This window comes from Macrotis lagotis, chromosome 4 (assembly GCF_037893015.1).
Source record: "Macrotis lagotis isolate mMagLag1 chromosome 4, bilby.v1.9.chrom.fasta, whole genome shotgun sequence".
NCBI classification, from domain to species: domain Eukaryota; kingdom Metazoa; phylum Chordata; class Mammalia; order Peramelemorphia; family Peramelidae; genus Macrotis; species Macrotis lagotis.
In genome coordinates this window covers 247,929,547-247,943,775 of record NC_133661.1, presented here as the reverse complement: position 1 = coordinate 247,943,775, position 14,229 = coordinate 247,929,547, and the positions used below count along the sequence as shown (strand labels likewise).

Below are 14,229 nucleotides of genomic sequence, written 5' to 3'. Positions count from 1 at the left end.
CTGTGCACCTTTCCCAGTGGATCACTAAGGCAGGATTCCTTTATTCACTTGGCCTGGTCTTCCTTAAAGTTTAAGACTTCAAGGAAACTGTGTAAGGTAAGAAGAACCCAGTGATGAAATGGGCCTGGGATCCTATAAACAGAAGGGCCTTTGGAGTTCTGATGTTGCTTACTATGCTCTACTGTTGTCCTAAAGGACAACAAGTCTTGTCTCATTACTTTTACTTACTTTCTGTATTCATTCCTTCACTTAGCCATGAATTTATCACCTATTTTGAATGCCAAGAAATAGAGAAGATTCGACAGAGGTGAATACTTTATAAGGAAGGGACAAGTTTTTATTAAGGACTGTGCTGAGTTCAAATGTTATCTTCTTTGATCCTCACAACAACCCTGGAAGTTAGGGTCTATTCCTATCCTTGTTTTACAGTTGAAGAAACTGAGACAGACAGAAATGACCTGCTCAGGGTCACATAACTAATAAGTGTCTGAACCAAGATTTAAATTCAGGTGGTCTTGTTTCCAGGTCTATCCACTGAGCCACCCAGATACCTTATAGGTACACAGTTTACTCATTGAATCCATTGTGACTCAGTTTAACATAGCACTTAGGCTTTTTATAATTTTCTTGTAATGTTGCTTTGTTTTTCATAGTCGAGATAAACATTGCTCTTTTCTAACTTTCTCAGTTGCTGAACAAGCAAAAATTAGGACTAGAAATAGACTTATTGAGAAGGCTTTATCACTTAACCTAGAAAACAGCATCTCCTCCCTGTTCCCCTTCTTTTTGTTTTGTTGAGTCCAGCTCAGGATTCATCTCCAAGAAACTTCTGATGTATGAATAGTAATATTCTCCAGGTCTGTGACTTAGAGATCTTCTTGACCCAGTCTCTCTAACTCCTAAATAAATGAATTTAACTTAATATATTTCCACTCCAACCTAGTGGAAAAATTCCTTTTAGTGGTTACACCCTGCTTTTAAACCTTTTCTGGCAGCCTCCTTTTGGTCAAGTAGCATACAGTAGCTCCTCCACCCTTAATCAAAGCACCATGGTTCCTTATTTTCATTTTCTTCCTAAGGCCTTCCTCCTCCACTTCCCTCCCAATCCCTGCTCCCAGAAATTTAAAATTATCTCAAGACACTACACCCTTACTGCCCTTTCTTGGTCTGTTCCTTGCTCTTAAGATAGTATAATTCATACATTCATTGAATTTTAAAGTTAGATTTGAATTTAGAGATTGAATTCCATCCCCTCTGGCAGTTGACCTACTCAGGTTCACACAAATTGGCAGCCCCAAATTCAAACCTCTTAAGTCACAGTTTGGTTCTTTCCTTTACAACACATAATCCTCATGTTGGTTTTTACTTAATATTGTTAGCCTCTAAATCCATATTTACTTATATGTAAAGCCATCTTTTGGTTCTGAGGAAGTCAGGATAAATTATATTGAGAGGGAATAACTTTCATTATCAGCACTTATTGCATTAGCTTCTTTTAGCAGGGGGTCTATCAACCAGAAATTTTGGTTGAAGAATTGCTTTCTCACTCTTAAGAGTGTGTAGTAAGACCCAGCTATTCAGAGAGGAATGTGACCTACCATATAGGAGGATTAGCAAAACCAATCCTCAGTCTACTCTTGATTTAAGATATTTAAGTCTGATCTTGTATCCATGTACCATAAGAGGGAAGCAGCTTCTTAGAATAACAAATGTAAAACAAGCCAATTTCTGAATCAGACAGTGACCACAAACAACTATCATTCTGATATTTGAGTCTTTTCTTTTGTTCATTAAGATCCCTAGAATCTGGGTTTCTTCCCTATAGTCCAAAATTGACCATTTCCATATGTCCATTTTGGCTGAAAGTATGTGATTTTATGTAGAGTTCAATAACAAATTGAGACAGTACATCATTTTTTATTAACCCAAACTCTGTGAAAAACAAATAAAAAAACCCCTATATTCATAATACATATTCTCTTTATTTATGGGATTAAGTTTTAGGGAGGAAGATTTTGAATAAGGGCTTGAATTTGTTATGACTCAAATTTGAAAAATTCTTAAGAATAGGTGAGGGGGGCGGAGCCAAGATGGCGACAGGAGAAGGGCTTCTCTTAGGTGCTCTCTTGCTATAGTATTTCAAAATTTATAAAATAAGGACTCTAACTAAATTTTTGAGAGACAGAACCCACAGAGGGATCCAGTGAGGTAATTATCCAGCCCAAGGTAACCTTGAAAATAGCAGAAAGGCTCTGCTCCATGGGGTTAGAGGAGTGGCCCGCCCCTGAGCAAAGGAACTTCAGCCTCCTGGAGGCAGCCCCAGGGCACAGCTCACGACAGTGGGGGCAGTTTCCTGACCTACACCCCGGGAAACACTGGGCACAACTTGAAGATGTGGGGGGGGGCCTCAGCTCTGCCAGAGTGAGCACATGAAGCCCAGCCCTCAGGGCACTCAGTGAGCAGCCTGGCTGCAGCAGCCTAGATCCAGTAAAGGAAGCAGGCAGAGCCAGTAAGCAGGAGCCCCCAGGCAATTGAGCCCTGAGCCCTGAGTGCTCAGCCTAGGTAGAGGAGTGGAGAGAAACTTCCGAGATCTGTCCTCTGTACCTGGAACAGGACTCTAGGGCTCTGACCATATTTAGATCCTGATCACAGTCTAGGCCCCCCATAGAACAGCAGGGCCCCCCCCCACCTCAGCCCCGTGGCAGAGGGGTATGCTTGTGGTCATTCACAGACAGTTCAAAAAAGTTATTGAGAAGAATGCTTTAAAAAGCAGAATTGGTCAGATGGAAAAAGAGATAAAAAAGCTCTCTGAGGAAAATAAATCCTTCAGATATGAAGGAAGCTGCTGACTTTATGAGAAGTCAAGATGATACTTCAAAACCAAAAGAATGAAAAATTAGAAGAAAATGTGAAACATCTCATTGTAAAAACAACTGCTCTAGAAAACAGATTCAGGAAAGATAATTTAAAAATTATTGTGATACCTGAAAATCATGATCAGGAAAAGAACCTTGACATCATTTTTAAAGAATTCCTACAGGAAAATTGCCCAGATATCCTAGAAGCAGAAGGTGAAATAGAAATTGAGAGAATCCACCAATCTCCCCCAGAAAGGGATCCAAAAAAAATCAACCCCCAGGAATATTATAGCCAAGTTCCAGAACTCCCAGTCAAAGAGAAAACATTACAAGCAGCCAGAAGGACACAATTGAAATATCATGGAGCTGCAGTCAGGATCACACAGGACTTAGCAATTACATTAAAGGCTTGTAGGGCTTGGAATATAATATTCCAGAAGACAAAAGAGCTTGGAATGCAACCGAGGATCAACTACCCAGCAAAACTGAATGTCCTCTTCCAGGGAAAAAGATGGACTTTCAATGAACCAAGGGAATTTCAAATGTTCCTTTTGAAATGGCCAGAACTGTACAGACTCAGAAACTTTTTAAAAACAATTATAAAACACTTCTCACATGAATTAAATCAGATTTAAACAACTGGGCAAATATCAACTGCTCGTGGATAGGTCGAGCTAATATAATAAAAATGACAATTCTACCAAAACTAAACTACCTTTTTAGTGCCCTACCAATCAAAATTCAAAAAAATTATTTTAATGAGTTAGAAAAAGTTGTAAGTAAATTCATATGGAAAAATAAAATTCAAGAATTTCCAGGAATTTAATGAAAAAAGTGCAAAAGAAGGGAGCTTAGCCCTACCTGATCTAAAATTATATTATAAAGCATCAGTCATCAAAACTGTTTGGTATTGGCTAAGAAATAGAGTGGTGGACCAGTGGAATAGACTAGGTGCATTAGCAGGAAATGATTATAGTAATCTGCTGTTTGATATGCCCAAAGAGTCCAGCTTTTGGAACAAATACTCTCTCTTTGATAAAAACTGCTAGGGAAAATTGGAAGTTAGTATGGTATTAGATTAGACTAATACCTCACACCCTTTACCAAGATAAGATCCAAATGGTTACAGGATTTAGACACAAAAAAGAATACTATAAGCAGATTAGAAGATCAAGGACTAGTTTACCCATCAGTCCTATGGAACTTAGTTTATGACTAAGGAAAAGATGAAGAATATCACCAAAAACAAACTAGATGATTTTGATTACATTAAATTAAAAAGCTTTTGCACAGATAAAACCACTGTAACCAAGATCAAAAGAAATGTAATAAACTGGGAAACAATCTTTACAACTAATGATTCTGACAAAGGACTCATTTCTAAAATGTACAGAGAACTGAGTCATATTTTTAAAAAAAGCCATTCCCCAGTTGACAAATGGTCAAAGGATATGCAAAAGCAATTTACAGATGAGGAGATCAAAGTAATCCATAGTCATATGAAAAATTGCTCTAAATCTTTAATTATTAGAGAAATGCAAAATAAAGATTCTCTGAGGTACCACCTCACACCTCTCAGACTAGCCAATATGAGCAAAAAGGATAATGATCATTGTTGGAAGGATTGTGGGAAATCTGGGACACTATTACATTGTTGGTGGAGCTGTGAACTCATCCAACCTTTCTGGAGAGAAATGTGGAACTACGTCCAAAGGGCAACAAAAATGTGCATACCCTTTGATCCAGCAATACCACTACTGGGTCTATACCCTAAATAGATTATGAAAAAGGGTAAAAACATCATTTGTACAAAAATATTCATAGCAGCCCTGTTTGTGGTGGCAGAGAATTGGAAATCAAGTAAATGTCCTTCAATTGGGGAATGGCTTAGTAAACTGTGGTATACGTATGTCATGGAACACTATTGTTATTTTAGAAACCCAGAGGGACAGGAATTCAGGGAGGCCTGGAGGGATTTGTATGGACTGATGCTGAGTGAGATGAGCAGAACCAGAAAAACACTGTACTCCCTAACAGCAACATGGGGGTGATGTTCAATCTTGATGGACTCATTCATTCCATGAGTGCAACAATCAGGGACAATTTTGGGCTGTCTGCAGTGGAGAAAACCATCTGTATCCAGAGAAAGAGCCATGGAGTTTGAATAAAGTTCAAGGACTATTCCCTTTAATTTAGGAAAAAAAACACCAGATATCTTATTGTCTGATCTTGTTATCTCTATGATTTTTTGTTTCCTCCTTGGGGATATGATTTCTCTCTCATCGCACTCAATTTGGATCAATGTATGACATGGAAACAGAGTAGAGACTAACCGGTTGCTTTCTTTGCGGGGTGGGGGGTGGGGGGAGGAAAGTAAGATTGGGGGAAAAATTGTAAATCTCAAATAAAATCTTTAATAAAAAAAAAAAAGAAATGGCCAGAGCCGAACAGAAAGTTTGATCTTCAAATGCAGGACTCAGGTGAAGCATGGAGAGTGGAGAAGAAGGGGAAAATATGAGGGACTTAATGATGATGAACTACTTGTATTCCTGCATAGAAAAATGATACTGATAATACTCATAAGAAACTTCTTATTTAATAGAGCAGGTAGAAGGAGTTTTTATAGATGAAGCACAGAAGAAAGCTTAATTTGAAGATATAATATATTGTAAAAATGGAGCCAATGGCTAAAAGGGAAATGTAATGGGAGTAAAAGAAAGGAGAGGTGGAATAGGTTAAGATATTTTCATATAAGTTTTTTTTTTATTACAATGAACTATTGCAATGATGTGGAAGGGTGGAAGGCAAGGGGTAACAAGGGAAACTTTGCTCTCATCAAAGGTGGCTCGGAGAGGAAACAGCATATATATTCAATGGGGTATAGACATCTAGAGTAAGGAGAGAAGGGAGACAGGGGGAAGGGTGGGGAATGTGTGTGATGGAGGAGAGGGTGGACCATGGGGAAGAGTGGTCAGATATAACACATTTTCTTTTTTATTTCTTACAAGTGACTGGGATTGGATGGCCTGTCTGGGACCACAGGGCCAGGTGGTTGCTGGGCCTTAGGGGTGGTATGTGGGCTCGGGGCCTCTTGGCCCCAGGGCCAGTAATCAGTCTGCCGCACCACTCAGCTACCCTACAGCACATTTAAGAAGAGAGACAAAGTGAAAAGAGAGAAAATATAGTGTATGGTAGTGGGGGAAATACGAATGGAGGGCGTTACATTCAACAATGGCAACAGTTGAAAAATATGGAAGTAGCTTTTTTGATGGACTTATCCTAAGGAATGTGGTCCACCCACGACAGAGCTGGTGGAACACAGACTGAAGAACATTTATTATTATTATTATTATCATCATTATCATTATCATTATTAATTATTTTGGGGGGTTGCAGGGCAGGTGGGACTGGGCGGCTTGCCCAGGGCTGCACAGCTTGGTGATTGTTTGGTGTTTGGTGAGGCTGGATTTGAACCCAGGTGCTCCTGACTCCAGGGCCAGTGCTCTGTCCACTGTGCCACCTGGCCAACCCATTCTTCTTCTTCTTATTATTATTATTATCATTTTATCTTGTTTTATTTTTGGTTTTTGCAGGGCAGTGGGGTTGGGGTGGCTCTCCCAGGGTTGCACAGCTGAGTGATTGTTGGGTGTCTGGGTCCATATTTGGGCTCAGGTGCTCCTGACTCCAGGGCTGGTGTTCCATCCCACTGTGCCACTTAGCTGCTCCTATTATTATTTTTTTCAATTTCAATTTTAATTTTTTCCTCTTTACTTCGTTGCTCATGAGGGTCTATATTTTGGGGGGATGGGGTATTATGTTTACTCTTAAACAAGAATATTTTAGTAATGTATAAAAATAATTTGTAAAAAAATAAATATCAAAATTTTAAAAAAGAAAAAAAAGAAAAATTCTTAGAGTCATCCTCTACTCTTCCCTGTTCCTTATACCCAATATCTAGTCTATTGTTAAATTCAGTTCACATGCTTGTTGTGATATCACTGCCCTGACTCCATGGCCAAGAACAAGGGAGAAATATCCTCATGTATTTGTGTATATGTAGTGTCCTATCTGTAGACTACAAGCTCCCTAAAAGCAGGGAATTTTCATCAGTCAATCAATAAATCACTTATTATGTTTCAGACCTCGGATGAGTTATGGGGATGCTTAACTTGATTCTGATTGGATTGTTTTGTTTGGTTGTTGTTTTTTAATATACCCAGAAGTTACCACAATTGTTGGCACACAGAAAGTGCTTGCTTAGCAAAAGCTTGTTGAGTTGAATAAATATTTTTCTTTGATTTCTGAACTTCATTGTTCCTAGAAAGAAAAAATAAATAAATAAAGCATTTATTAAGTTCTTAGTATGTGCAAAGTAGTGGTAACTAGGTGGTACAGCTGGATCTAGAGTTCAAATCTGGATTCAGACACTTATCAGCTGTAAGTCACTCAACCCATTTGCCTCAGTTTCCTTATCTATAAAAAAGAGCTAAAGAAGGAAATGACAAACCACTCCAGTTTGTCAAGAAAACCCCAAATGAAAGCATCCTTGAGAAGGTTACATTTTTTTTTTTTTTTAGGTTTTTTGCAAGGCAATGGGGTTGAGTGGATTGCCCAAGACCACGCAGCTAGGTAATTATTAAGTCTCTGAGGTCAGATTTGAACTCAGGTACTCCTGACTCCAGGGCTGGTGCTCTATCCACTGTACCACTTAGCTGCCCCGAGAAGCTTATATTCTAATGGAAATTAGTACACACACACACACACACACACGCGTGCACATGTGCGCTCAGGCACACACACGCACACTCTAACCAGACTAGCAAAGTGTCTGACATATAAGTAGATGCTTGGTTAGCAAAAGTTTTTTGAAGTGAATTGAAGGTATATTTTCCTTCTACAACATGTTTCTTCTTGGGCTTTCAGACTCCTGTAATGAATAAATGAATGAAACATTGGACATTTACTTTGTGCAAAGCACTGTGATAAATTTTGAGAATATAGGTAGAAAAACCAGTCAGGCCCTGTTCACAGGAAACTTACATTCCAAGAGGGGAAGGGAACATAGGGGAAAGGTTTCAGTTACAGGGCAGTTGAAAAAGTCCAGTGGTCTTTAAGATGCATGGACAAAGAAGATGACTATACTTCCTTCTTTAATGTCATTATTAATGTCACTATTCTCAGGACTCTTGAGTTCAGGGTCCTAGGCTGCCCCTAGAGTCTGAGCATGGCATCAATTGTGATTTGCCTGGCACACATGTCTCTCCCTCAGCTATTTCTGTGAAGTTGACTTGCCTGCCCTGTGTATGGCTGCTGGTGGGATGGCTGGTCCTTGCTGCATAGGACATGCTTTTCCTGGATGGTGGCTATGATGCCTGGGCTGGAAGAAGTCATGGTGTTTAAGTAGTTATTGCCACTCTCAGGGCTCCTTGCCTATGGGGCTGTTGGTGGAAATTTGGTCAGCAGTTGTTTCTGGAGAGGATGAAGAAGGTAGACAGACCCCCTACTCTGCAAAGGTTTCTTTCCTCAAGAATGGACTGAAAGCAGGTTTTGGGGATGCTGCTATTCTCAAGACTCTTGGGCTTCCCTTTCAGGAATATTCCTTTCTTCTAAGGAAGTATGAAGGATCATATTTTCCTTAAGTAGCTAATGTTTGGCAATGTCTAGCATCTTCCCTAAAGAACCATTGGTCTTGGTTACCAGTCATGGTGTAGGTCTTGCTTAATTAAACATCTGTGTTAGGAATTTGTGTAATAGTTTACTTATTTGAACCAGGCTGCATAATGGTCACAGGGATATCAGACTTGGAGGTAGAAATTCATTCATTAGCTGATAGATATGGAGTTTTTCTAGGGCTTCTAGTATATATGAGAAGTTCCCAAACTCAAAAGACTCCTTTTTTGGCACCACAGCATCTTTTTTGTCTTGGCATTTTAAGAATCTGCGGGAACCATATAAAGATCAGAAAAACCTCTGTCCCCTGAAGAACTTTGTATGACATGGTGATTCCAGATAGTTGAATCCTGGCCCATTCGGATGAGACCATATAAAGATTCTCTTTCCTGAATTGCCTTCTCTCTGTCTCTCACACAATCTTGTTTGAAGAGACCTGGTATTTTAGGACCATAGCCTCCAGTCATGTGTTTCCATCTCTTTACTCCCAATCATTCCTACTTCTTGTTTATTTTTGGAGAATGAATATTTTTGCTTCTCATAAGGAGTTATGCGGGGTCTTGCCCCCTACTTCCATCAGGCAGCAGCCACTGGCAGGCAATGTTCATTTCCCACACTCATAGTCATGACTCTGGCTTTCAAGAAAGAACATGAGGGATGCACTGCCTGAGGGCTGCCATCACCCCCTTCCTATTTCTGTCTGTTTCAGTGATGTACCTCTTAAGAATCCTTTTTTTAATGAGCTTGGATAATGTTACCTTGGAAATAACCTGCCAAATTTGGAAGTTGTTTTCCCATTTTGTTTCTTGGGATTATTTCCCTATTTTTCAGAAGCAGGTTGATTTATTTTGTATTAATTATTTTTTACTCCTACATTTTGTCCTGAATGTAAGACTCAAACCCCTTACAAATCAATTAACAAGTATATAGTAAGCACCTACTGTTTATGTACAAGATGCTGCTGGGGATGCAAATAGGAGAAATGAAACATTTTCTCCTAGAGTGAGCTTGCATTCTAATTAGGGAGATATTAAGAACATATAAAATATATATATACATATGAATTTAAAGTGAATAAATATAAATAGACAAGGTAATTTGGGAGGGGAGCAGTAACTTTCAGTGATTAGGAAAGGTTTTAAAGTAGAAGATGATGTTTTGGCTTTGTCTGGACAGATTTCAAGTCAGCTTCTTCCATTAAGTTTTTCCTAAGTTTTTCACCCTTACTGGAATCTTATCTCAGTTCTGAATGCCTCAAGACATTATTCATCCTTTGACTGCTAGAGTCTGCTAGGTGGCCTGGGTCTTGAAGTTGTTATTGTTCATTTTTTTTTTTCAGTTGTGTCCCTTGGTGACCCCATTTGGGGTTTTCTTGGCTGGATTTGTTTTCCATTTCCTTCTCCAGTTCATTTGACAGTTGAGGAAACTGAGAAAAACAGTCTTAAGTGGCTTATCCAGGATCACAAAACTAGTGTGAGGTCAGATTTGAAATCAAGTCCTGAAAACTTGAATTCAAATGTGATTGGTGGATTATTATTATTATTATTAGCTGCCTCCCAGAGTTATTTTTTCAGAGTTGTTATTTTTTAAAGATTTTATTTATTTTGAGTTTTACAATTTTTCCCCAAATCTTACTTCCCACCCCACCCTCACAGAAGGTAATTTGCCAGTCTTTACATTGTTTCCATGGTATACATTGATCCAGATTGAATGTGGTGAGAGAGAAATCACATCCTTGAGGAAGAAACATAAAGTAAAAATGATAGCAAGATCAGACAATAAGATATCAGTTTTTTTCCTAAATTTAAGATAATAATCCTTGGTCTTTGTTCAAACCCCACAGTTGTTTCTCTGGATACAGATGGTATTCTCCATTGCAGACAGCCCCAAATTGTCCCTGATTATTGCACTGATGGAATGAGCGAGTCCATCAAGGTTGATCATCACCCCCATGTTGGTGTTAGGGTGTACAGTGTTTTTCTGGTTTTGCTCATCTCACTCAGCATCAATTCATGCAAATCCCTTCAGGCTTCCCTAAATTCCCATCCCTCCTGGTTTCTAATAGAATAGTAGTGTTCCATGACATACATATACCACAGTTTGTTAAGCCATCCCCCAATTGAAGGACATTTACTTGATTTCCAATTCTTTGCCACCACAAACAGGGCTGCTACGAATATTTTTGTACAAGTGATGTTTTTTTTTTTACCCTTTCAGAGTTGTTATTGAGGATCAAATGAGATAATATTTTTAAAATTTATTATTAATTTCAAATTCTTATTCAAATTCAAATTCTTACTCATTTCAAATTCTCTCCATTTCCCACTCCCTTCTGCATACATTTAGAAGTCTAGGAATACATCATGCATGTGAGGTTATACAAAATATATTAACCATGTTTCAAGAAAAAACATCAAAAGAAATAAAGGGAATTCATTTGGTCTTTGAGTCCATCAACTCTCCATTACAGATCATATTTATAAAACACGATAGTAAAAGGAGCTAAAGAAATATTTGTTTCCTTTCTAAGTGCTTAATGGTCTGATCCACATAATTTAAGTTAAGACAGTCCCATTTAGTTAAGAAAGTCGTGCAAGCTCAAAGATGTTTGAGACCTCAGAATATTTTCCAGTTCATCCCAGAATAAGAATGACCTCATTGGCATCCCTGACCACTGATCTTCTAACCTTTGCTCAAAGACCTTCCATGAGAGGAAACCATTACCCGGACCCTCACTTGCCTCAACTGGAAAATGAAGGGGGGGGGGGGTGTCAGACTGTCCGATTTTTAAGATTCTAATATGAAATCCTATAAACTGCCTTTCAAGGCAGCTTATTCCACTGTTGAATAGTTTCAGTTGTTGAGGAATTTTTCCTTACATCAAGCCTAAATTTATCTTTATAACTTCTGCCCATTGTTTGTAGTTCTAGTCTTTGTGCATATGCCTCCTGGTTTCATTTGCTGATTGTTTCATATTTAAATCTTTTTTTCCTCCATATAAATTGTAAATTCCTTTAAGGTTCTTTTTCTTTTTCTCTATCCTCCTCAGCACCCAGCACTGAATTGAGTTCAATATAGATGTTCTCTGGGGTATATATATATAATCAATACTAATTGATTCTTCACAGAATAGCTAGGAGCATGAATAATCTTGGATTCACAGAATTTTGTAAATTTTGTAGTTGGTGGGATCCTCAGACATCACTGAGTCTAAATCTCAGGGTTTTGGAAATTTTTTTTTAATGCTAAGCCTAAATCTGCCTCTTTTTTTTTTTTTTTGCAAAGGCAATGGGGTTAAGTGGCTTACCCAAGGCCACACAGCTAGGTAATTATTAAGTGTCTGAGTCTGGATTTGAACTCAGGTACTCCTGACGCCAGGGCCAGTGCTCTATCCACTGTGCCACCTAGCCACCCCAATTTCCAACCATTTTTAACCTTCTTTTTCATACTTTCATCCTCATTCATTTGACAGATATTGATCTTTTGTGTTTCTAAAAGACAAAAGATAACTGTAACTTCAGTTTATATAATAAGATTTTTTTTTAAAACATCACATTTTATGGATATGGGTATTTGAGACCCAGGGAAAATAAGTGATTTGCCCAATGTGACCCAAGTGGCAGAGCTTAGATTTGAACCCAGGTCTCCTGATTCCCCCATCTAGTATTCTTTCTATTGTACCAGGCTAGAATTGAGGTAGTTCAGAGCTCCTTGTTTGAGAGTTGATGGAATTATCCTTTGCAGGATTCAGTGTGGCATTTTAGGATATTCTTGATGTGGCTTAGGGGTTTCCATCTCTAAAGAAGGAGGATAATGTTTTTACTGTCCGCCTTTATAGTGTACCAGCATGATTTTACATGTATCACCTGACTAGATTTTCACAATACCTATTATACAAATAAGGAGATAGAGTCTCAAAGGGCTTTCCTCAGGTTAGACATGTCATAGTTGACGGAAATTAAATTGAAAAGTATAAAAGATATTTTGATATGTTGAAAACTGATTCTCAAAAATAAGTTAAAGAATTGGTTATAAAGTAAAACTATGTTTGGGGGGAAATTATTTGCAACAAACATGTCATAAAAAACCCCAAAGCTTAATGTCCCATAATCTATAGGGAATCAACACAAGGGTATAAGCAGAATGTTCTCTCCAAGTTCAGCAGTCAACTCAAAGGATATAAAAGAACAGTGTTCAGATAATAAATTCAAAATATCAATAGCTATCTAGAAAAATGCTCCTAGTCACTAATAAGAAAAGAATCCAAATTACAACAACTCTGAGATATCACCTCAAACATATCACATTAGTAAAGATGGTGAAAGAAGGAAGTATTAATGTGGGAAGGACTAAGGGATGACAGGTACAATAACAGAGGGAACTGTTATCAGTGCTTTGACTTAGACCTGCCAATGTGGAGTTAAAATTTGGAGTTATACCCCCCCCCCCCAAAAGGCAACCAAGTTTTGGTAACCTTCGACCTATTGGTCCCATTTCTGTGCTTTTAATCCAAAGACATTAATGATACGGTTCCCATCTGTTGCAGAATATTGATAGAAACTTTTTGTAATAGGACAAAGTTGGAAACAAAGTATATGCCCATTAATTGAGCAGGGTAACTGAGTAAATTGTGGTTTTTGAATGTAATGAAGTATAGTGAGCCATAATCAATTAATGAACATTTATTAAATGCCTACTGTGGGCCAGACACTGTGCGAAATTCTGGGGAGCTTAAAAAGAGAAGGAAAACACTGCCTGCTCTTAAGGAGTTTACTATCTAATGAATTACAAGCATGAGGAATTCAGAGAAAGTGGGATAGGAACTAAAGCACAAAACAGAACCAGGAGAAAAATGATATGAATAGTTACAATAATGTAAATGAAGACAATGGAATTTAGATCAAATACAAAAGGCATCCAGGATTCATTCCAGGTAACATTTACTCTCTGTTGAAGAATAGTAAACCATAAATGGAGCTGTTGCTTAGTCTTTTCAGCCTCAGATAGATTTGATTTACTTTGGGTTTTTTTTTTTATTGTTTGGTGAAAGTGAAAGTTGGGGGTTATGGAAACCAATTCCAGATTTAAAGCTTTCGCTTTCATTAATAAGACTTTCTTTAAAATAAGAGTTTTGAGTAATTCATAGGAATTGAAGAATTCATAGAAAATTTCAATAAGCCTAACATTTTAATATATTAATATTACTGATATATCTAGAATTTAATGAAAACATTTAAATGAAAATATTTAAATTTCCTAGAAAACAAAATTATTATTTTTACTATAAATTTACTTTTTGTATTTTTAATACTAATTTTATTTAATTCTGTGTTAATATTTTATCAGTTCAGTCTTGGTTATTAAAAAAGATGAAGCTGTTTTTCTGTTCCTATGTTGGTACTTTTACTATTCAATTAGGTGTTATTCAGTCACAGAATAGTTTTAGTTCTGAAGTTCTGAAGTTTTCTGATTGCTCCATCACAACTTATTTTTTTCTGCCTAAATAATCAGTACAGGTTTTAGTGAGCCAAGTTTAGTACATGAAAACATTTCTCTGAACTTTTAACAAAAGCAGAGAAGGGTAAGAACCTTAATACTCCAGTTTTTCTATAAGTTAATGTATATTCTATCCTAAAGACATGATCTTGGTTTCATCATCACAGGCAAACAAATTATTGTTAGAGTCAAGCCTTACATATTA

General features: G+C 37.7%; 1 protein-coding gene across 2 annotated transcripts in view; it reads left to right on the top strand.

Moving 5' to 3' along the window:
• The window catches only part of IFT43 (intraflagellar transport 43), a 164,609-nt gene that overhangs the window by 31,655 nt on the left and 118,725 nt on the right, over positions 1–14,229 (top strand). The window lies entirely within an intron of this gene.